General features: G+C 45.0%; 1 long non-coding RNA gene across 1 annotated transcript; it reads left to right on the plus strand.

The window, feature by feature from the left end:
* Nucleotides 1-20,342: 20,342 nt before the first annotated feature.
* LOC130853953 (uncharacterized) lies at nucleotides 20,343-24,257 on the plus strand. Its single transcript, XR_009053918.1, has 3 exons — nucleotides 20,343-20,480; nucleotides 20,823-20,901; nucleotides 24,072-24,257. It is a non-coding gene; the product is annotated as an uncharacterized LOC130853953 (long non-coding RNA).
* Nucleotides 24,258-25,093: the final 836 nt, after the last annotated feature.

Here is a 25,093-nt window from a genome sequence, read left to right on the forward strand (position 1 = left end):
CTTAAATGAAAGAATGGAATCTTGTGTGGGGTAAGGGAGGTGGGTAGGCCAACAGGAAGAAGTAGTAGGTGTCCTAGGTATTGGCAAATTGCAACGAATTGCCCAGAGGAAATTTGGATATTCAGAAAACTACCCAGGGGTGGGTGGTGGGTGGGCAGTGGTCACCTCCGCTGTGTGTATGAGGGGCCGTTGGCCATGGAATTTGACTAATATTTATTGAGGGCCTTTTGTGACCTAATAACTTTGGTAATCCTCACAACAGTCCTGTAAGGTACAATTCAAATGATTCCCATCTTATAGCTAAGGAAACGGAAGTTCAGAGAGGGTAAGTCATTCTCCCAAAGTCACACAGCTTGTCAGTGTGCAGGGTTGGGATAGCCCATCAAGTCCACTGCTCTTTTCAATGGGCCGTAGTGTCTCTGGGCAGTATCATTCCAAAGGGGTTTCCAGGCTGGGAGGTTGGGTTTGCCATGTAGGTAACTGCTCATTTGGGTTTTTAGTACTTTAACCTAGAACCCTTTGTTCACCTATATCTTTAGTAGAGAGTGGGCCTTGTTAATATATAAAAGTCACAGGTCAGCTTTTCTTTGGCCTCTCAGACAGAGCTCAGCTGGTTGATTTGGTTTTACTGTGTCCTGTTCTTAAGGATAAAGAGAAAAAAAAAATGCAATGAAAGTAGAGTAAGAAGTTGTTAACAATTGTGGTTTTGATAGATTCCTCAAGGTTTTTTCTTCTTACTTCCAATTCAAATTTCCTTACTTTTTCTGGGCCTTTACAGCACATAGCAGTGGGGGGGGGGAAGGTGTTTGCTGCTGGAGGGGAGCAGAACTACCCCTCTGTCTCTCTCCTCCCCTTTACCGTCTCTTTTCTTCTTTCTCTTTCCTTGGGCAGCTTTCTTGCACAGGCAGAACCGATCTCTCTCCGTGGGTGAGGCAAAGAGACTGTGGGTTTGGCTTAATAGTTTTGTCCGTAACCTGGATGACGGAATAAAAGAAGCCTGGAGTTGAGGGTACTTCCCAGATGAGATGAATCACGCTGTAGAAGAGGGGATCAGAACCCCAATGATCATCCGTCCGCTCCAACAGTTTTCAGAGCTTTGAGGTCCTGTTCAGGGCCTGGAGATAAATGGGAACCAAGGGACACGGGGCTTGTAATCCGCTCAGGGAGTCAACACGGGCAGCCCTGAGGAGAGGGGGACTAGAGGACACGCCTGGGGCAGGCTCCCCCGGTCTGGACAGAGGAGGAGGGCTGTGGGAAAGGAAGAATTCCGTGGGGGCAGACCCAAGGCACGGGCCTGAGGCCAGGGCTAAACCACCCAGTGCTGGGGAGGCAAACCAGCTGAGGGCTGGGAGTCAGCCCAGCTAGTATTTAAATCCAGGCCTGTCTTTAGAAGCGGGGTGAAGCTGGGTAACCTATTCACCCTTTTGAGCCTCATTTCCACCATCAATAAAATGAAGCTGATATCTGTACTTGCCTTATTCGGCTGTTGTGAAAATGAATGGTATATCACTGATCTCAGGACTTGGTCTTTAATAATCAATATGTGGCCAGATCTTGCCTAGCAGAGAAAAGTGGACCTCTGTTTTCCTTCATACATGAGGCTAGAAAACAGAAGATTGAGCTGAGGCATAAATGAATCATTTCTCTTTAGAGATCTCAGCAGGGAACTGACAATCAGCATTGAAGAAATTCTTCCTCTAATTTCCTAGTATTTCTGTCTTCCTATAAACAAACTTAACAAGCGAAACTCAAATGTCTCAAAGGGCAACTGTAAACATGATCATTCCTTGGTCTAGAGAAATCTTTCCTTTTGAAATTGATTATTTTAACTCACATGACTGTGCTGGGCTACTGGATACATCTGCTTCCAATTATACTTGCTTTGGGCAATACAGAATTACAGGAGAATTGAATGTTTCTTAGCAGAGTCTTTGCTCTGTTTAAAGAGTGAGAGAAGCCTCTGCCAGTAGACCTCACAGCTACATGTCTGATTTGTTTTCACTGTCACTGGTCCCGAAAGCTGGGCTCCTTATTGGTTTTCAAGTGAGTTTATTTTCACAAAATCAATATGTGTGTGATGGGATCTGATAAGGTCTCCCTACAAGAAAGAACAACATTCTGAAGTCTGACTTGCTTTTAGAAATCCTTGGCTTGAAATCAAAGTTGGAGGCATATTTATATTTGGGGTTTAAAAGGACCGACTGAGACTTGGTAAACAAGCAAATGAACATGAAAAGGGACCCTAAGAAGAATTGCAGCTTTGGTAAATGACAACCTGATTTGGAAAAGAGATGCCTTTATTTCAACACCATCGAAGCCAAGTAGCTTGGGATGGAGGTTTTGCAGTAGGTTCCCAAGCAGACCACACGAAGCAGGGCTCTGAATGGCAAAGAATCCTTTCGTTTACCACTAAATTAATCCTTTATCAAAATGGTGCCAGCTTCTGAAAGAAGGTTTTCATACTGGAGAGAGAATTTACTTGTAAGAACTTGTCGAATCTATTACATAATTCTGAAGAATTTGCCCCTTTAAGGCAGCATTTCTGGTGTTTGAGCTAACCTCGCAGTGCCTTAAAGAAGGATTCAACTTCATTTTGTTCCTTTTTGATCTGGAATTTTGGAGAAGGCACAGCGTTGCTGGAATGTGTTCCACATTTTCAACTTAAATACATGATTTGTCTTCTATGCTTTGGAGGTAACAGTACAACCTTGTACAAGTAACAGCCATTCAAATTATAAACAGCTATTTGTACTCATTGTGGCTCCAACGAAGGAGTCGAAATGGATAAACCCAAGGTATGCAGGCTTGGCAGACCTCTTGCTCGTCATGTACTAATCAAGGGGAGGGTGGTTTCCTGCTTTGGGTTGCAGCCCACCCTCCAACTTCTGTGTAGGGGAAGGGAGAGGCGGTGGTGACTGAGAGCCGCAGACCTCTCTCCTGCGCATCCAACAGCTGCGGAGTGCCCACTGTGTGTCAGGCACTGGACTAGACCCTAGGGATTCACGAGAAAGTAGAAACAGGTACAGTCCAACAGAGAGCCCAAAAATAAATCCACACCTATGTGGTCGACTAATCGTTTTTGTTAATTGAGGTAAAATTGACATATGGCATTAGTCTCCAGTGTGCAATATAATAATTTGATATTTGTGTATGCTGTGAAGTTTAGTTGCCATCCGTATGGTCAACTAATCTTTTTTTTTCTTTTAATTTTATTTATTTATTTATTTAGGCTGTGTTGGGTCTTCGTTGCTGTGCGCAGGCTTTCCCTAGTTGTGGTGAGTGGGGGCTACTCTTCATTGCCCTAAGTGGGCTTCTCAGTGCGGTGGCTTCTCTTGTTGTGGAGCACAGGCTCTAGGCGCCCGGGCTTCAGTAGTTGTGGCACATGAGCTCAGTAGTTGTGGCTTGTGGGCTCTAGAGCAGAGGCTCAGTAGTTGTGGTGCACGGGCTTAGTTGCTCCGAGGCATGTGGGATCTTCCCGGACCAGGGATTGAACCTGTGTCCCCTGCGTTGGCAGGCGGATTCTTAACCACTGCTCAACCAGGGAAGTCCCTGGTCAACTAATCTTTGACAAGGGCTCCGAGAATGAACAATGGGGAAAGTATAGTCTTTTCAATAAATGGTATTGGGAAAACTGGATATCCATATGCAAAAGAATGAAGTTGAACCCTTGTCTTACATCATATGCAAAAATTAACTTGAAATGGATTAAAGACTAAAACTTAAGACCTGAACGATAAAATTCTTAGAATAAAACATATGGGAAAAGCTCCTTGACATTGGTCTTGTAAATGATTTTTTTTTAAACACGATACCCAAAACACAGGCAACAAAATCAAAAATAAACAACTGGGGCTACATCAAACTAAAACGCTTCGGAATAGCAAAAGAAACAACAAAATGAAAAGACAACCTGTGGAATGGGAGAAAATATTTGCAAAGCATATCTGATAAGAGTTTAATATCCAAAATATATAAGGAATTCATACAGCTCAATAACAGAAGACCCAAATAACCCAATTAAAAAATGGGCAAAGCGTGAGCCACAACTACTGAAGCCCACGTGCCTAGAGCCCGTGCTCCACAACAAGAGAAGCCACAGCAATGAGGAGCCCGCGCACCACAACAAAGAGTAGCCCCCACTCACCGCAACTAAAGAAAGCCCGCGCACAGCAAAAAAGACCCAACACAGCCAATAAAATAAATAAATAAATTAATTAATTAATTAAAAAAAAGATTTCTTTAAAAAAAATGGGCAAAGGACCTGAATAGACAATTTTCCAAAGAAGATATACAAATGGTCAATAGGTACATGAAAGGTGTTCAATATCATTAATCATCAGGGAAATGCAAATCAAAATCACAATGGGATATCACATCACACATGTCGGGATGGCTGTTGTCATGAAGACAAGAGACAACAAGTGTTCAACAGGGTGTGGAGAAAAGGGAAATTTTGTTCACTGTTAGAATGTAAATTGGCACAGATATAGAGAATAAACATTTGGACACCAAGTGGGGGGTGGGGGGGGTTGGTGCAGGATGAACTGGGAGATTGGGATTGCCATATATACATTACTAATAAGAAAAAAATACCAAATTGTACACTTTAAATATATGCAGTTTATTGTATGTCAATTGTGTCTCAATAAAACTTCTTAAAAAAAAAAGAATGTAAATTGGTGCAGCCACTTGGTGATGACCTAGAGGGGTGGGATAGGGAGGGCGGGAGGGAGGCTCAAGAGGGAGGGGATACGGGGATATATATATAAATACAGCTGATTCACTTTGTTGTACTGCAGAAACTGGCACAGCAGTGTAAAGCAATTATACTCTAATAAAGATCTGAAAAAAAAATACTCTACAATTCAATAATCCCACTTCTGGGCATATATCCAGAGGAAATGAAATCACCATCTTGAAATACCTGCAATCCCTGTTCTTTGTAATATTATTCACAATAGCCTAGATTTGAAAGCAATCTAAGTGTCAATGGATAAATGGATAAAGAAAATGTTGCATGTATATCCAGTGAAATTACTCAGCCATAAAAAGAAGGAAATCCTCTATTTGCAACAACATGAATGAACCTTGAGGGCATTATGCTACATGTAACATGTCAGGCAGAGAAAAACAAATACTATATGATCTCATATGTGGAATCTAAAAAATTGGAACTCAGAACCAGAGAGTGGAAGAGTGGCTGCCAGAGGCTGAGGGTGGGAGAAAATGGGGAGATGTTGGTCAAAGGATACAAACTTTCAGATATAAGTTGAATAAGTTCTGGTTTCTGTGTAGAGCATGGTGACTATAGTTAATAATCCTGTTTATACTATGTACTTGAAATTTGCTAAGAGTAGGTCTTAATTATTCTTACCACACACAAAAATATGGTACTTACGTGAGGTGGTGGATGTGTTAATTAACCTGTTTGTGGCAATCATTTCATAATGTACACATATGTCAGATCATCATGTTGTTATATCCTAAAAAAAGGACTACGTATAGTCCTTGCCCTCAAAAAGTTCATAGACTAGTTGGAGAATCCCACATTAATCAGATATGCTCTCACAATAACTCTTTATTTATAAGCTGGTCTAAGTGTTATGAAGGAAAAGCAATTGATGTTAGGAGAGTTTTAATGAGAAGCCTGATCTAGTCTGAAGGTCTTGGGAGGTTGAGATCTGAAGGATGATGCTCAACAGGTGAAACTAGGTTATCAGGTGAAAGGGGGCGAGGGGATGATGGGATGTTCCAGGCAGAGGAAACAGCATGGATACAGGAGTACTTGGCTGCATGGAAGCCCCACCTGGGTTATGGGAATAGCCTTCTAACCCATGGAAGGCACTCAAAACTCCTACCAAACTCCTACCTGTCATTCAAAGACCATTTCAAAAGTTGCCTCTTTTATGAAGCTTTCTTCAAACCCTACAGTCAGAATTAGTTCCGTGTTAGAGCTTCTCTCATACACCTGATAGAACACTGTGAAGACTCTGTGCTTGGAATCTGAGAGGCACTATGTAGCTCTGGAGCACAGGCTTTCTGAGTTCAAAGCTGACTCAGCTATTTACATTCCACGTGACCTGGGACAAGCTGCCTAACATCTCTGTATTTCAGTTTTGCCTTTTGTAAAATGAGAGGGTTGGGAGAGTTAATACATGCCAGGTGCCTAGTTCAGTGCCTGGCATGTAGTGAAACTCCACCAGCGTAAGATCTTCTTGTTAGTTCTGAGCATGTCTATTTCCTTGTGAGATTTGCCCATATGATCAGAGCTGGCTAGAGTCCAATCAGGAAATCTACCCATATCTCTTTAACACCTGGTCCAGCGTTCGTCCTGGAATTTCAGGCTGCCTTCAATCACAGTGCCTCTCAAACTTTATGTGTATTCGAACAACCGAGGAATCGTGTTAAAATGCAGATTCTGATTCAGTTGATCTGAGGTGGGACTCGAGCTTCTGTATTTCAAATAAGCTCCCAAATTATGCTCATACAGCTGGTCTGTGGGCCATGCTTTGAGTATTGAGGGTCTATAGCAACCTCAGTGAGCTCTCCGAGGCTACAGGAGTCTCTGGGGGAGAGATAGGAGCCTGTGGAAGGAGGAGGTACTCACTCTAAGACACCTGTACCTGGGCACTGCAGAGCATCGTCTGCTTTCCTCTCCTCATCTGGCCCAGGGCCCCAGCTGCAGTAGTTCCTCAGTCAGTGTGAGGCAAATGTCATCAGGTCACCATCAGTGGTCCAGTGTGTAAGGACTAATATCAGTCGTGAGGAGAGAGAGAGGGAGAGAAAATTTCAGGCTAGCAAGTTGGAAATTCAGATGAGAGTTGATATTGAACTGAATTCTTGAGTCTGAAATCGGTAGAGCAGGCCAGCAGGCTGGAAACTCAGGCTGGACTTCTTGAGGCAGAATTCTTCTTCCTCTGGGAAATTTTAGTTTTTGCTTTTTAAGGTCTTTGATTAATTGGATGAATCTCTATCCTAAAATACTTACAAAGACCTCATCTATCACACAGTTCTAAGTTTTTCCGTTTTCTGTTTTATTCCACTCTATCAGTCATATTAATTTCCAGAAAACCCAACATTAATCATCAATGTCTTTGTCTTTTAATGGGACCTCATTATATATGCAACTGAGTCCAAATTCTGGTTCTAACTGCCTTTCCTACTCATCTTTAAGAATCTTCCCCTGTGGCCAGTTTTGTTTATTTAATATCCTTCAACTCTGCTATGTGCAGAGTTCCACATCACTGATAAAATTTTGTCGTGACAAAAAAAATTTGATTAGATGAGGATCACCTACATTATTGAGGATATTCTGCTTTACTTAAAGTCCACTGATTGTAAATGTTAGTCTCATCTGCAAAATACCATCACAGCAAAATCTAGATTAGTGTTTAACCAAACAACTGGGCAGCATATCCTAGCCAAGTTGACACAAAGAAAGAACCATTGCAAGGACCAACGAGAGTGTGTGAAACCCACCTCCTTTCTGGGGCAAAATCTTGGTGGGCCCGAACCCTTTCTTGTGATTTGAGGGGCGGCGTTACAGTTGAGAGTTGCCTGTGACTATGGCTTGTGCTCTGTTATACCCAACTGGAACACAATTGACCAACTTTTTGGCATTGGAGGCTGTTTCTTAGTGAAAAACAAGAAAGTTACCCCTATTCAAATAGCTCTCGCTTTGGATTGCCAAGCTCTGGGTTGAGAATTCAGAATCTGTTTATGTGGCCATACCACCAGATTGTGAGCAGTGGGCAGTTCCTTCCAGGGGGTCTTGGACAGCTGCTAAGACTCCTGCTGTGGCCATGACCAATTCTGGCCACAGAGCAGAGGTGAACAAATGCTCTGCAGCCCTCAGGCAAAGGCCCAGTGAGCAAACACCACGCTGGGTGCTGGTGGTAGCAGGCATGTTCAAAGGTTCACATTTATCTTTGTACAGCTTTCCCAATGTACTTTGCAGTCTGTGATTTTATTTCCAATACAATCTGGCAGATAGACAGGGTAGAGATTATTTACCCATTTTCTTCCCTGATGTGATAAAATGGTACCATCTCTTGGTCCAGTTGCCTGAGACTGGATGGCAAAAAGGAAAGTGCACCACTATGAAATCTGGTGGACTTGAGTTGGAATTCCTGCTCCAACCTCTGACTAGCTAAGTGGCCCTTGATAGGTGACCTCAGCTCTGTGAGCTTTGGTTTCTATATCTGTGATAATTACCTTGAATGTTTGAAGTGAGGATTACATGTAGGTCAGTGTCTGTCATCTAGTAGGTGCTTCAAAAATGGCAGTGACTTCTTGGTATTACTGTAGTAGACATGCCTTGAGGTGCTGCCCGCCCACAGAACTCTTGCTTTCACCCACAGACCTTGATGAGGTGCCTGGCTGAGGTGCTGGGTTTGTAGCTACTACTTGGTCACAGTTAACTGGGTGAAGTAAGATTGCCTAACCCAGGATGGACTTGGATTCTTCTGGAAATTTGGAATTGGAATCTTGAGAAACTGAGCCATTGAGCTGTGGGCAACTGAGCTGAAGGGCCGTGTGGTCTTGGGGATGAAGGCAACGAGGGTGACTGCTGCACAGGCTGAGGTAGCGGCAGAGGAAGCTCTTCAATGAAAGAGAAAGGGGTGAGTGAGAAGAAGCAGGTGGAGAAGAGCTGCGTCATGCAGCCCTGGAAAGACAGATTCACAGTTCTTAATATCCTGTTTATTTCCACGAGGCAGGTGGATTGTTTGCTGCCTTGGATTTTATGGGAGCTGCATGAGTCATTCCCACTTCTTCTGGGCTGGCTTGTATCTGCTCCTTGCCATGAGAAGATAAATGAGGAGAACCAAACAGATGAAGAAAAGGGAGGCTCTGAGAGGTGCAATCAGGTGGTGTGCTCATCCCACTGCTCTCGGCTGCCTCGTAAAACTCTTTATCTGGCAAGTACAGTTGTTACCGTGGTGATTCCCTTGTCTCAGCGGCCAACTGGGAGTGTGTTGAGGGGGGCTGGGGAAGGAAGGGTGCCCTGTCAGGGCAGATGTGGTGCCAACCCAGCCCTTTCCCTTGCTGACTTCTGCTTTCCCTCCACGCTCCGTGCAGCTGCTCTCCAGGCTCGGCTCAGAGTAATGCAAGTGCCTCTGGAGTTTTCCTCCTTGAGTTGGGCCATGGCTCATGGTGACCTTGCTGTCTATGTTTCTCTGAAGACGAGAAGTTATTGGGTTAGTGAAGATGGATCCCAGGGGATCTGGTTCAACTCAGCTCCCACTCAATGGAATCATCTAGCTTGGAATCCAGTGTCTCTGACCTTTGGTGTCAATTGTGGATCAAAGCAGGTAATCTGGGACTGAGTGTAAAGCAAACTCTGGAGAAGTCCTCAGGGCAAGTGTTCCTGAGGTGGTTGATCTGAACTGAGAACTTACCACGGGCATCTTGGTGGCTGGAGAGTTGAGGGAGTCTGGGTACCACCTCAGAGGCTCTTGGCAGTCACATGGGCCAGAATGTTGAGCAAACCATGTGGGCTGGCTAGAACTGTGCTTCCCAGATTTGAGGGCATCAAAGAGCTGGTTACATCAGAATCACAGGGGTGCTTCTTAACACACAGCTGTCTGAATCTCTTTCTGATTCAGGATGTCTGGGATGCAGCTTGGGAAGTTCTAGTTTTAACAAGTATCAGATGGTTCTGATCACCAGCCATGATGGAAACTACCCTCAGGTAGATGGCCTTGTTGATGTCAGTCTACGAGTCCCTGAAATGGTCCTGCCACAAACATTATGCACGAAAACTTATGTCGTTTAATCCCCTGCCCTCAGAAACAGATGCTGTTGTGGGTGAATTGTGTGCTTCCAACATTCATGTGTTGAAGTCTTAACCTCCAGAACCTCACAATGTGACCTTATTTGGAAATAGGGTCATTGCAGATGTAATTAGTTAAGTTGAAGTCATACTGGAGTAGGGTGGGTCCTGCAACCAATAAAGCTAGTATCCTTATTAAAAGGGGGATGGTTGGACACGGAAACATACAGAGGGAAGATGACGTGAAGACTCACAGGGAGAATGCCAAGTGAATTATGCTGTCAAGACAAGGAACACTGGGGCAACAAGAGGCTGGAAGAGGCAGGGAAAGATCCTCCTCCTACAGGTTTCAGGGGGAGCATGGCCTTGCCAACAACTTGATTTCAGACTTCCAGCCTCCAGAACTGTGGAACCGTACATTTCCACTGTTCTAAGCCCCCTAGTCTGTGGCACTTTATTATGGCAGCCCTAGGAAATTAATATAGATGCTTTTAATTTTTTTCATTTTTAATACCAGCTACTCTCCACTTTGTTCCTCTGTGTTGCTCTGTCTACTATTTGGGTGTGAAATGAAGATTCCATACGGCTGGGGTGTTGCCTATGGGAGGTGCCCTTGTGACTAGGGCGGGGTGCTTAGCGTGCAAGAAGTTCTCGTTCCTGTGAGGAATGTGACAGAGCGCCATTAAATCAGAGAGAAGTGAAAACAATGTAGAAAAGACAGGTTGCTTCTCCCCTTTCCTTCCCCTTATGAATCTGACTAGACATTTTCAGCGGCCAAGCATCTATTAAGAGACGTTGATTCTCTACACTCGCAGTTTGTGATTGTAGGTAGGAGAGGGGCCCTTTATGTCTGTGTCCAGATAAATTCATAGCACAGAGGTTAGCAGCAGGGCTCTGGAGCCAAATTGCTGGAACTTGGATCCTGCTGGCTGTGTGGTTTGGGGTAGGTCACCTGGTCTAGGGGTCCTCAACATTTTAGCGTGCGTGGGCATCACCTGCTGGGCTTGTTGAGATTCACTGCTCCCCCTGCCCCCAGAGTTTCTGATTCAGTAGGTCTGGGATGGGGCCTGAGAATGTTTACGTCTAACAAATTCCTAGGCGATGTTAAAGCTGCTGGTCCAGAGGCCACACTCTGAGAACTGCTAACCTAGTTTCTCTAAGCCTCTGTTTCCTCATCAGTAAAATGGGGAGCATGATATTCCTAAATTATAGAGTTCTCATGAGGATTGAGGTGACGGATATAAAGCACTTAGCACATTGCTATGCGTAGAGCTCGGTAAATTTCAGCGATCATTTGCTGTTATTAACACGAATTGAAGCCCTCTTCTATGCTTGGCTTGCTAAGTCACCCCAAGATTAAGGAAAACACATGTATTAGAAGGAAAAATATGAGGATGTTTCAGAGTCAGGACACACTCAAAGGTAATTCCGGATGGGGTGCAGAGAAATGTCACCTCCTCTTGGGGTTTTCAGAGAGGTACCTTATCCTCCTGAAACCGACAAACACCTGTTGCTACGCTAAGGTTGCCTCTTTTAGCCGTGGTGGCCATTGGGCCCTAGATGAAGCCTCTGGTAGAGGTGGGATTAGAAGGAGAGAAGAGGGGTTGTGTCTCATCAAGCAGAGAGCCTGACTGTCATGCTCAGGAATCTGAGAGCATTGAGCTGCCCCGGCCTGCAGCTGGCAGCCTCCACCACTCCATGAAGGGCCCTGCCCATCCGTTCAGAAAACATCCCATGTTCTGCGCCCTTTCCCACACTCCCAGCTGAAGACAGTGATTGTCTTGGTGTCCGAGCGTCAAGTGATGGGGCCTCTCAGAAGCTGCTGTATATGTTTGTCCTGTCTATCCTCCAGTCTGGGCTGACCACAGAGAAATGGACTGTGAATGGGTCGGCCTTCCTAACTCAATAGGACATCCTGGCACGGAGTCTTCTCATTAGCTTGGTTCTTGGGATTCCAGCTTCAGAAGCAAGACAGTTTATGTGGATACATAATGCTTTGTCTCTGGGATTCTGGTCCCATCACCTGGTTGGGGAGCTGCCGGCTTGTTGCTCAGGTGCTTGGCACTTATCCAAGTTCATATTTTCTGGGATGGTGGAGAATAGTTAATGATTACAAAGCTCTGAAAATGTATATGCTGATTTCTTTCCAACACCACTTAAAAACACTTAATTACTGAGAGGAGGTTCTTTCTGGTTTTGCTGGGCTTTTGTGGTAGTTGAACCTTGAGGGTAAAACTGAAGTTCCTTTTTTCATGCGTGTATTGGTGAAAGCTCCCTCTTCCGATGTAGTGAGCTCTTCTTGAGCACTTGCTACCTGCACAGTAAAAATGAGGGGCAATAAGTAAAAGTAAGACTCTTCCAGTTTCCTTGGAGAGGGATGTACCCATCTGAAGAGGTTGTGATGTAAAGATACAGAGAAAGGCAGCTGACATTGGAGAGAGACTTCTTGTTTTCTGCTTTCATGTTTTAAAGTTTTTCTTTGCCCCAAACATGAATCTTCTCCCTTAACTACTACCTGCCTTCCCTTGCTATAAGGCTACTTGAACATCTTGGAAAATATTTCAAGAAAGCTGCTAGTAGTATCTCTTTGAAGCAAATTGTCTCTGAGTTTCCCACCCTCCCCACCCCCACCCCCCTCCCAAAAGTGCTAGTTTGGCTGCACCAGCAGATTCACCACGTAAGTCAATGGGAAAATTCATTTGTTTTCTTGCAGGCTTATTTGTGGTCTTTTCCTCTCCAGTGCTTCCACCTGAACGGGTTTTAGCTGTGTATTTATTTACTGTTTCTCCCAGTAGAATGTATAATTCCTGTGGATAGGAACTTTCTCAGACTAGCCTGTCTCGGCAGCCAAATTGAAAAGGCCAAAGTGAAATCATGGGGGCAATGATATACCATATTATTTGCTAAATCCAAATTTACTAGAACTTGGGTATACACTCAAGCTAAACATTTTGTTTAGCACAAATAAAAGCAGGTCTGTTCTATAGTTCTACACTGGGGGAAGTCAACTCACAACTTCCTACCCTCTCCTCTATTTTTATGAGATAATGCTGGCTAGAAAGAGCTTTTTAAAAAACAGGCTTAACACAGCTAAACATAGTCTTTACCATACAATTCAGCAATTGTGCTCCTAAGTATTTACCCAAATGAATTGAAAACTTATGCCCACCCAAAAACCTGCAAACAAATGTTTATAGCAGCTCGATTCATTATAACTAAAACTGGAAACAACCAAGATGTCCTTTAATAGGTGAATAGCAGACAAATTTTAATACATCCATACAATGGAATATTATCCAGGTTTAAAAAAAACACTCTCAAGCCACCAAAGTCATGAAGGAAGCTTAAATGCGTAATGCTAAGTGAAAGAAGCCAGTCTGAAAAGGCTACATACTGTATGATTTCAACTATATGACATTCTGGAAAAGGCAAAACTGCAGAGAGTGTAAAAAGATCAGTGGCTACCAGACGTTAGGGAAAAGGGAGGAGGAATTTTAAAGTGAAGCCCAGGGGATCTTTAGGGCAGTGAAACTATTTTGTATGATACTGTAATAGTAGATACATGACATTATGCATTTGTCAAAACCCATAGAACCAAGCGACACAGAGAGTGAACCCAACTATAAACTGTGGACTTAAATTAATAATCATGCATCGGTATTGTATAATGAATTATAACAAACGTACTGCACCAAGGCAAGAGGTTAATAACAGGGAAAGCTCTGTGTGTGGTGGGGTAGGGGGACGGAGTATGTGAGGACTCTACTTTCTGTAAATTTTTCTGTAAACTAAAACCGCTCCAAGATATAAAGTCTATTAATTAAAAAAACTTAAATCAGCTTAATCAAATTAATCAAATAATTCATTCAGTTACTCATTTTTTATTTTCAGAAACATTTATTAAGCACCTAGTCTGGGTCAGTCATGTTGGTCATGGTCCTATGACACACGTGAGGTCATCTAGTGGCGCTTGTTCACACGATGAGAGAGTTCCAGTGATGCTATTAAAAGAAACTCAGATCTCCAAAAGGTTGAAATGGATAATGGGAGGCATCAATGAAATACTCAAACGTGTTGTGAAAGAGGTTCCCACTTTTGGCGATGAAATCAAAGGCTATGAATCCTTTCTAGAATCCACACCCCAAAGGATAATAATAGCCAGAACTCAGGAATGTTCACATGTGAAAGTGTAACAAAGCCCTCTGCTGTTGTTAGGTATTATTATTGTTATTATTACAGTAATAATGATATTCAGGAAGAAATTATGGAGAACTCAGGCCTAAACAGCAATAGATGCATTCATTTTTTGAAATAAAAGTCAAACAGCTTGAGCACCCTCTTTCTACTCCTCAGGTAGAGGAGAAACCCAACATTAGTCACTAGTGGGGGTCCCCTGCCCCTTCCATTGGATGGTACAAGATTCCTGGTTCTGGGAAAACGTGGGAGGCGCTGGGCTGTAACTCAAGGCTGCTCACTGTCACGTCGCTTCTTTGCTCTCCAGTGCTGACATCTGCTGCTACGGTCTTCTGCCATCAGCCCGAGACTGCTTCTCGTAAGGGACTTCCAGCTGTTCTGCTCTTATTCTCCCTTGCAAATCTTAAGCCCTTTACTGACCACAGGAACCCTCTTCGCAGCTTAAGGACACTGTGCTTAGTGTCAGCCTCTAGAGGCATCTGGCAGTCACCTCCCACCCAAGAGCAGGTTTGCGATACTACATGGGAGCAGGGAATATACCCCTGCCTCTCAGATACTCCCCACTCCTCTGTCCACCGTGCCTTCCCTCCAGGAACGTTACTTGCCTTTCCTTCAAGAGTCTGCCATCATCTTGTTTCAGACTGGTCTATATCTCAGCAGAGCATGGCTTTAGAAAACCAAGATCCCTAAACTCTCCCTCAGAGAAACTTAGGTCTCCTGGAGATAGGAGACAGCAATAGGAAAAAATGCTTTTCCTTCTTTCCTGGAGAATTCCCCATGACACATTCCCAGCAGGGCCATCCTGCCATGCTACAATTGCTACTGGTAAGGAATTTAGCAATTTTTATTTTTTAAAAACCCCACTTTTCATGAACTAAATATCATTTCCTGTCAGACCTCAGGCTCTGGGCCCTGGACTTTCAGAAGATGCCTCATCACACCACACATCCATTGACAGCAGAGGCTCGTCGACCTGGAGATAATTCCAAAGCCAGCACAAAATGTTAAAAGCCGACATGGTCAAAATTCCCTGTGACCCTGCATTAGGAAAGTAACCCTTTGTAAAATTTCACTTAGTCCATCATCACAGAGATCTTATTTTCCAGTATTTGGACATATCACTCTTGCTTTGGAAGAGCACCAGATTGAATGGTTGGTTTGCATTTTGAGGTCACAGTACATGAAAATACTTACCTTTTAACACAACAGTCACCCTTAATGTCATTCGGTGCCTCTCTGAGAGAGGTCTGAGGGTACCCAGCCTCCTGAGGGACAGCTGACCTCCCGCCTCTATCCGTTCAGGGGCATGTGCTCAAGGGACACCATGACTGGTGGGGTCCAAGGAACCACTTTAATTGCTCTCTCTTCTTCGTCTTTCTCCTTTTCTCTCTATCTCCATCTCCACTCTTGCAAGGGGGTTTAGCTGGCTTGGAATATGAAGGGACTCCACTATGCTATAAACTCCTGCTTGCTCTGTGCCAGGCCCCGGGCAGATCAGACAAACCTTGTTCTGTGAGTCTGCTTTTTGGTCTCTCTGATCGTCCTGCTGGCAGGCTCTGTAGGCTGCCAACTTGGATTGTCCTTTGGTAGCTCTTGCTGTGGTTGTTTTTTTTGTTTGTTTGTTTTTCATTCCTAAACTTGACTGTATACCGTTCCCTCAGTCTAGACTGGTTTGGTGATCAGTTGTGCCTTTGGGTAACCTGACTTTGACCCAGCTCCTGTTTGGGGGCCATGCCATTTCAGGCCTGACGATAGTAGCTGGACGGGCCTTGCTCTGCGGTGAGGTAATAGGAGATCTGTCTGTCCCGGTCTCCGGGGCCCATTCTCAGCAGCCTTTTTAGAGATAGAAACTCTTCCATACATTTCTCACAAGTTCCTGCCTCAGTATGAGCCCTTCTCTTCTGAGCACAATTTCTGAGGTCCTTTCTCACTGATCTTCCTGGAGCCATAAGTAGTAAACCGAATGGTTAGATTCTCATTGCTTCTTCTAAGCTGGGGACAGTGGAAAAAAAAGATATTGCATCAATACAGACCGAGTTAGAATATTGGCTCTGTGTCTGACTTTGTGACCCAGAATGAATTCTTTAGCCTCTCTGAACATCTCTTAACACCCCACTGTATAATGGAATTGCAGCACCTACCTTGCAGCTGTGGAATTGCGTCACCCTCCTTGGGGGTTATTGTGAGGAACAGAGTTGTACAAAAGCGTGTGGTACACATAGATGATTAACAACCATTAGCTCTTATTAACACTTATGACCACTTTCTTCAGATGGGCTAAGTGCATTGTGGGACAGCATCTTCTACCTGGAACTGCTGAAGCAATTTCTCCTCTTTCTTTGTACAGCTAAACCTGTTTTGCTTTAGACTGAGGTAAAGCACACACCTGGGTTCAGGTTCCCACTCTGCCACTCACTTGATGTGAGACTTGGGTGAGCCTTTGGTCTCTCTCAGCTGCAGTTTTCTTATTTATAAAATGAGGGTAATACTACCCTACCTCTTATAATCATTGGGAGAGTAAGAAGTGAAGCATGTAAAACGGCCAGCACAGTGCTTGGGTCAAATCTTATCACCTGATATTGAGTACACACCTCTCTCCTCTCAGATCATAAGTTCTTTGTGGGCAGGGACACATACAAGTGACTCCGGGACCATTGCTGGCACGAAAAGGGGCCTCAGCAGCTAGTGATGGAAAAAGCAAACCAGGCTTCTTTCCCTGGTTCTCAGGAGGGACTTGGTTTGAAGTCTGTAACATTAAGGTCCCACAGCAACTGAGAAGACAAACAACCCCAGGACAGGTTCCTGCACATTAAATAGGGCAAATTTCAAGTGGGTCATGATGGAAAAAACAAAAATCTCAACTGTGTTCTATAAGGAAAGGCTCCTAGGATGTGGTTCACATAAGGAAAATACTCTGGGAAGTTGTGTCAAGGATTTCAAACTGTTGGCAAATACATTCGTAGTAAAAATATTACATATGGTTGGCTAAAAAAATTTTTTTAAGCACTGTGATCATAGGATCCCTGTAAATGTCATTCTGGGACTCAGTTTCCCTTTTCCCAAAGTTTGAGGGCTGGATTAATCCACGGGGCCTCATGCTCTTTGATAAGGTGTTTGGATATCCCCCCTAAATATAGGGAAAAGCCACTCGTATTTTAAGAGGGAGCAGGCCATGATCTGATTTACGTTTTTGACAGCCCAAACTTTTTCTCACTTTTCCCCTGCTACCCTCTGAGTGTTCTCCATCCTGCCTTTTGTGCTTTATCTCCCATCAGCTTTTCTTTCTGCAGGGTCCCCTCCTGCTCCAGCCCACGGCCATCGCTCCTTTCTCTGAGCTCACAGGGTTTGCTGGGATCTTAATTACACTCTGCCCCATGACACACATGCTATTATTATCTTCTGCATGTGTTAGTTAATTAATTAATTCAGCAAGCATGCATTGAACAGCTGCTGCTGTTAAGTGCTAGGGACAGGGACAGGGACAGGGAGATGATTAGGACAGGCCTCTGCTCCCCAGCAGCCTGGAGTCTGGCGGGGGAAGCCAGGACAACTATATAAACAAATCACTGGAGACTGTGGGCTAAGCCCAGCGATAAGCAAGGCAGGGTTTTATGACCTAAGATAAGTGGTTCCTAACCAGGAGTGGGGGAGGGACTGGGCAGGGTGGGACTAGGGGAGACTTCCTGCATGAGAGGAGGTTGGACGGGGAATGAGGGTGAAGGGATGCGTGCAGAGGGGCTGGGGTCAGCAAAGGATGGGGGCAGAGACAGAAAGGTGGGGAACTGCAAGCAGCATGTAGGGGAAGGCTGAGAAGACGAGCAGGAGGTGAGGCCAGGAAAACAGATGGAGGAAACCATGGCAGGAAGCAAACAACACAACACCAAGGTGCCTGTCTTCTGCTGGGGGAACTCTTGTTGCTGAGCTGGGTGACCACTACTCTGTGGGCTTCATTGGTTCATTCACTGAAACGCCACACTGGGGATACCGCAGGGAGCAAAACTGACCAGGTCTCAGCCCTCAGAACCTGCAGAAGACTAGCTGATGGCCAGGTCAATAGTGCAGTGTGATGAGTGCTGGGTGCTGTGGGAGCCCCTGAGAAAGAGCCTGACCCAGCCTCAGGGCCCGGGGAAGCCTTCCTAGAGGCGGGGTCCGCTGCCCTGGGAGTTGGGCTTCTCAGGGCTGAAGGGGTAGGAAGCGAGAAAGGTGTGTGCAGAGAGAGAGGATGGCCCGCCTTCCCTCTGAGCCCCCTACCCTTCCAGGCCTGAGAAACCAAGCCCCAGGCCCAGGCTGGAGCAAAAGGAGGGAACGTAGGCTGGAAAAGGCCTGCAGAGCACTGCTGCCTGTTCTGTGGTCTTCCTGGCCTTCCCCTGGAACATGGGCTGTTCTGCCAACACAGCAAGTTAGCTCACATCGGTGCGGTTTGGCCCTGGCTCCGTCAACCCAGCGCACTAAGCAAATAACAAAATATTTTTTTCCCTTTTCTTCCTAAATGAAATCTTCTCTGGGTGCATAATTTATAGAACTCCAGTGAACTGCAGTTTGGCTTTCTTCCCAAGAAAGAAAAACATCTCCTCAGATTTTCCGCACACCCGCCCCATCCGGCTGGCTGCATGCCAAAACTTCCGAGCAGGGCGGGAGCAGGGCTGCTGCTGCTCTGGAGAAAGGCAGGGGTGGACCACAGCCCAGGGGCTGAGTGGGCAGCAATTTCAGGGGTGGATGCAGCACTGGTGCAGGTGGGCGTTCATACGGGTGTGGGAGGGTGGAAATCCGTGTGTGGTAGGGGGTGGGCAGGAAACCGTGCAGACAGCAGGGCTGCTAGGAACTACAATGGAACCAGCAGACCCAGGAATAGGGCATCAGTGTTTACGAAGCACCATCTCATCTTGTCTGAGTCTTGCAACAAGTACAAGAGGTGGGTAGAAGACATATAATTACTATTCCCGTGTAACTGATGAATTGCTAAGAGAGTGAACAGGTTACTTGAAATTAGCCTGACCCAACTTAGAATCCCACCTCTGCCACTGAGTGACCTTGGGCAAGCTGCAAAACCTCCTGCAGCCTCATCTGTCTGGTAGGGACAATGGTAGTACTTCCCCTAAGGGGTTGTGCTGAGGGTTAAATGAGATACTGCATGTGAGGAGCCCACCCCAAGCCTGGCCCCAGCAGATGCTCTCTTGTTTTGAGTATAATGGCTGGAGAGGTTTCCTGACTCTTGTGGGCCCTGCTGGGACTGTGACCCAGGTGTTTTGACTCCCAGCGAGGCCCTTTATACGTTGCCTGTCACCCGTGTGCCCACCCGGCCAGCCCATCCCAGAGCTGCGGCTGCAAGCTTTCCCAGCTCAGAGATCTTGGCTAAGAGCTGAGTAGTCCTTAAGTCCAGTAGGTCAGTCCTTAAGTCCAAATGCCTGCAGCGCTCTTCGGGAGCAAAGAGCTCTAGAAACTGCATAGCTCGTGAAACTTAAGCTTCAGAACATGAGTCCCAGTTCACCATCGGCCTGTTTCCTCTTATAGTCAAGGGCGAGCGTCCAAATCCCCCTTCATTTATCAGTGTCATTGCTGCTCAGAAAGGTCAGCGTGCATTCCTCTCGCCTCCAGTCACTTGGCTCTGAGCAGTGATTCTATCTTAGAGGTGCTGAGCCTTGCACGTAGTAGGCATTCTCAGACCTTTGCTGGGAAGTGATCAGGTTGTGCCCCCTATTAGGGGCTGGAGGTCTGTGTCACCACAGTGTGTGTAAAAAAACAGCATTTCCTCATCTGGGCCAGCTCAGTGGCTCTTGTGTTATAGACCCAGATTGTTTCCCCATGGAGAATCCTACAACTTTTGACTGTTTTTTAACGGTTCTCTCTGCCTGGCGCCCTCTTCCCCGACGGCTGGCTCCTTTCTGTTCAATTCTTGGCCCAAATGTGGCTTCCATAGGAATTTTATCTGACCATCCCATCGAAGGCGAACTCTCCGTGACCCACACAAAGCACTGTCTATCTCATCATCGTTCTTAATTTTTTCATGGTCCTCGTTGACTGATTTGTTTATTGTCTTCGTGACTAGAATGTAAGCTCCATGAGACCGGGACCGAGTCTGTCTTGGTCATTGTGTTATCTCCACCTGCCTGGCACACAGCAGAAGCTCAATAGTTATTCGTTTAATGGGTAAATGAAACAAGCTTAGGATTGTGGGATCCAATGCCTTCATTTTGCTGAAGAGAAAATTGTGCGGTTCAGAAGGGTTAAGATGCCCAATGTCAGTACACGTGCATCCGACATCTCCCGTAAGCTTTTCCCTGGGTAGTTTCTTCCTTAATTCTCAGTGGTCTCTGGAACCAACATATGGTAATGGTCTGCCTTTCTATCAAGGAAGAAGGACTATTTCCTGTTTCTGAAGAGCTTCAGCACAGAAAACATCCGATGTGCTCTCCAATAAGCCAGAGGACCGTTTGCTCACTTGAGCTGAAAATGGAAAACACGCAGTTGCACATGCAAACACCCTGAAAAGAAAGTCAAATAGGCGAACGTGGGGGTAAGGAATGATCATACAATATGATGTCATCCTGTTGGGTGCCAACTAGCCAGGGAAATGCCATAATTGCATCATATCTCGTGATGTCAGAGGAGACTTTCCGCTCTAGATTCTGGGGGAAGAATAGGGGGCTCGTGAAGAGTCAGTGTGGATGTGTGGGCTGGCAGCTTCCTCAGAGACTGATTCGAGGATGAACTCTGAAGAGACGTGTGAAGGGTCCAGTCCAGCACCTACTCCGTCAGGGCTGGTTCTGTTATCATCCCCAAAGGTGGATTATTCCAGTTGAGGATGCGCTTGCTTCCGCGTTTCACTGACTCCCACTGGTTTTCTCATATTTCCCAGGAAAGATGACAGGAGATGACTCACACCAAGTAGCAGGATGAGCCAGTGTGCTAGCTCTGGTAAAAGGCTAAGCAGAGAGGTAAGGAGCTAATAATGATGATTATTATAACAGCCACTACTTCATTTATGTTACACTTACTGTGTCCCAGGCAATGTGCTAAGGGCTTAGGTGTGTTATCTCATTCAATGGTATAAGGTTGGAACTATTTTTGTCCTGCTTAGCACATAGGAAACAACCACTCAATCCTATGAGGAAGAAGCTATTTGTATTCCTATTTTACAAATGAAAAAAAAGAAATTTGAGGAGGTCAGGTGGCTTGCCTAAGGTTACTCAGCTGGTGAGGGACACAGCCAGAATTCCAACAGTGGCACACGGTCCTAGTGCAAAAGTGACATAAAGTCAAAAAGTGATATAGCTGGGGAGGGGCCCCATAGGGGTTGGGGATTAAGAGGTACAAACTACTATGTATAAAATAAACAAGCTACACGGATATACTGTACAGCACAGGGAATATAGCCAACATTTTGTAACTATGAATGGACTGTAACCTTTCCAAGCTGTGCATTGCTATATTGAACACCTGAAGCGTGTATATTGTACATCCACTATACCTCAATTAAAAAAGTGATATAGTGATATAGGAGGCTGGAGGTGATGGCTAAGGTAAGTTAGAGGTGGTAGGGTTTTGGTAACTGGCAGTTGTCCACGTTGTCCTTAGCCTCTTGCTTTTGATCATTGGCTGTAACACATGTCTACCAAGAATTCACAGGGTGCATCGTTATAAATTAAAAGAAGTGGGTTTAAGACACTGTCATAGTCATGTCATTGCTGTCATAGTCCTGAGGACCCAATGAAGTGAAGTTCCAAGCACGGATGATTCTGTGCTCTCAGCACACCCCCTTGCCCCTAAGACACAGGGATTACATTTTATTTTCTTTGATTAAGTGAAAAAGCATGTGTGAAAGCACCTGGCTCAGACCTTGCCCAGCACCTGTTACAGAATAGGCACTTGATTGATGGCGACTCCTTTCTTACCTTTATTTCCCTAATGCCTATCACAATGCTTGGCACACAGTAGGTGCTTCACACATACTTGTTGTTTGTTGTTTTTGGACTAGTAAGCACTTATTACTCATTAAAAATGAATATTTATTGAGGGTCCATGCTAAGCATTTCCAGTCACTAACACTTCTGGCCCTTACACTCATTTAGTGAGGTCAGTGTAGTTAACCCCTCCATTTAACAATGGAGTTCCTTTAAGAGAAGAGACAACAGGCTCCCAGAGTTAATACTTTGCCCCAAAATGTTGAGCTATCAAGCTGGTAAGTGGCAGAGCCAGGGATTTGAATGAATGTGGTATCAGACTCTCCTCTCCTAGTTCCCATAGTGACCAAGGAGGCTGAATGTCTGTCACTCTCTAAGTGATCTGTGGGCCAAAGCTCAAGAAGCTTGACATTCTTAGAGATCTTATTTCTTTCAAAAAATTCATACCATCTTTTCTTTCTAATATGCCCATAGTTAATTCAACCTAAATTAATGTTTTAAACCATTGATGAGTTTCATTTCTTAACCTACCCTCTTTCCCTATTTTCATGTGATCTGATGCTTCAGAAAGATGCATCATATTTATTTTGTGACTTCTCATTCTCCTGACAGACCAGAGTGTGTCTCCAGAGGTATATGTGCTCCATGTTGAACAGAAAGCTGGAGGAACATATAAGTTTCCTGGGAGAAGTGAGCTGTGAACTAGAATTTGACTGGCAGAGGAAAATCTTGCACCTGGATTTTATAGCTCTTCTTCCATTTATCCCCTACCCCCGACCCCTAAATCCTTCTTCACTTTATCCCCTGATAGAGAAGAGTGGAGGCCCAATGCAGACTTTAGAATATATAGTAGGTCCAAAGTGGCAAATGAATGAATGAATGACTGGGTGGATGGGTAAGGTCTGGTCAGTGATGAGCACTGGAATCCCCTTGGAAAGGCCAGTGGCCAAAGAGAGGCTAAGGGGGGCTTTTGTCCTATAAAGGGGCTCCCTGGAGAAGGAGGCTACAGCCACAAAAGACGCCACATCCTTCTCATCTTTGCGAGTCCTTCCTGGCCCTTCAGAGGCTACCTTGATGCTGCTGTGATCTCTGAATGTCATCCGTTTGGGAGCAACTTCTGCCACTGGCACTAGACACTCATTGTCAGTTGGGACGGTAACTTGGAGGGCTCAAGAGATCTAGTGCATTCTTTCCATTTTACTGATAAGGAAATCGAGGCACAGAGAGGGAAAATGAATGACCCAAGTTTGCACGGTTTGGTGGAACCGCTCATTGCCTATCTTACAGCTATTTCTTGCTTCCTTCCTAGCAGAACCCCCCTTTTGTTTGCTCTTGGGAAGCCACGGTTTCAGGGAAGACCTTACCTACCCCAGAGAATGACTCTTGATTAGTTTGAGCCAATCATAATAATTCTACCCTCTTTGCCAGTGACTGGTTCGGGGATGAGCATGTGATACAACTCTTATCAATGAGGCATGAGGGAAACCTGCTGATGGGGCTTTTGGGAAAGTTTTCCACAGTCTTAATGAGCAAGGACAGTAAAAGCTACACTTTTAGTCTCTGTGGCTTTGGAATTTGTTGAATGAAGACAGGAAGCTTGGAGTAATTGCCACCAAGAAGGGTCACAGTGAGGACAAATGCCAATACGCTGTGGATGGCGAGGTAGAGTGATGTAAAGAGCCTGAGCCCATGATGGTGCTGCTGAGCCACTGGATTAACCAGCCCTGAAACTGCTCTATCTCTGAACCTCTTGTTAAGTGAGACAACAAAATGTCTTTACTGTTTAAAATAGTTGCCTTGGATTTTCTGTTATCTGTTGCCTGAAGCGGCCTTATGGATACACATGGCCAGGTAGGATCTGATTCCCAATCCTGTGTTTAGGTGGCCCCTTGGAGTAGCTGGAGTGATCCCTGTGACTCCCAGGAGGTTAAAGGGGGAGTAAAGAAGTATTTGGGACTGTCAGCTGGGTGGCAGCTGGATTTTGCTCCTGTAGAAAATTGGGGGCTCCCAGGAAGATCTCATAAGTAGACCTGGGATTTGGACTTGAACCTGTAAGCAGTATGATTAAGGTTGGCTTCATGAGAGAGGAAACAGAAAATAATGTTTCCCACCCCCAAGGGTTTATTCTTTCACATAATACTGGTTGTGGCAGTTCCATAAAGTCACTGGGCACTCAGACTCCATCTCTGTTCTATCATTCCTAGGCCCTCACCCTGAAGTCCAAGATGCATGCTGGAGACGCACCATCACATCCATGCCCCAGACAGCCAAATAGAAACAGCAGGAAGAAGTATTCCCTCCCCACTCTAAAGGATGCAGTACGATTTTGTTGTTCTTTGCATGGCTCCTCCTCATCTCTTCTCTCCTCTTTTCTTTCTCTCTCTTCTCAAATACCCACACAGAGGCTCAAAGTAGATCTGAGAGAGAGCTACGTTACAAATTTAGTCTTTCTGATATAAATGCTCGATGACAGTTTGTTTCTGATGATGGGGACATACGGCCCCCTTTGCATTCTAGCTTATAGGTCAGGGATCACAACTCCCAGTGCCGTGCAGGTTCAGGTAGGAAATGATGGACTAAATAAAGTACGAGGGTGAGTCAAAAATTATCCGCACCCCAGTTACATTAAAACTTCCGTAAATTCTACAGCTAGCGTGCGGATCATTTTTGACTCACCTTTGTAGTTTGGTGTAAGGAAAATGAGTGATGACAATGGTCATAAACTGGAGAATACAACCCCTGTGAAAGGAGGCACTGCTGTTCAGCTCTGGCAAATTGTTGTCGGATGGGAATATAGATTCCATGTTGCCAGCTCTTCCATAATTCGAGAGAAGCTGAAAAAAATCTGTATTTTAATGTTAAACATGATTTTTAAATATTAGGTCAATTTTATGTGTTTGTTGGGTTGGAAATATCTTGAGGTCAAGTTTTGTAGCTGATTAATTCAGCAGACTCTGGAATATAATGGGTACTTGATGTTTGTGGAATAAGTTAAGTTTTTCCAGTTGCTTTCTTCCTCCCAGAAGACTGAATGAAACATCCGGAAGAACTGGTGAAAGGCATGTATGTCTTTGTCATTTAAATGTTAGTTGTTCCGGTGTTTTGTTTCTCTCTCTCTCTGCTTCGAAGGCAAAGATTGTGTTACCCGTCACATCCACCTCTTCCTTTTTAAGGAGCGGTCCCCAGACTTCCACATGATGCTGCCGCTTACGTCTCATTGGATAAA

This window comes from Hippopotamus amphibius, chromosome 5 (genome assembly GCF_030028045.1).
Source record: "Hippopotamus amphibius kiboko isolate mHipAmp2 chromosome 5, mHipAmp2.hap2, whole genome shotgun sequence".
Lineage (NCBI taxonomy): Eukaryota > Metazoa > Chordata > Mammalia > Artiodactyla > Hippopotamidae > Hippopotamus > Hippopotamus amphibius.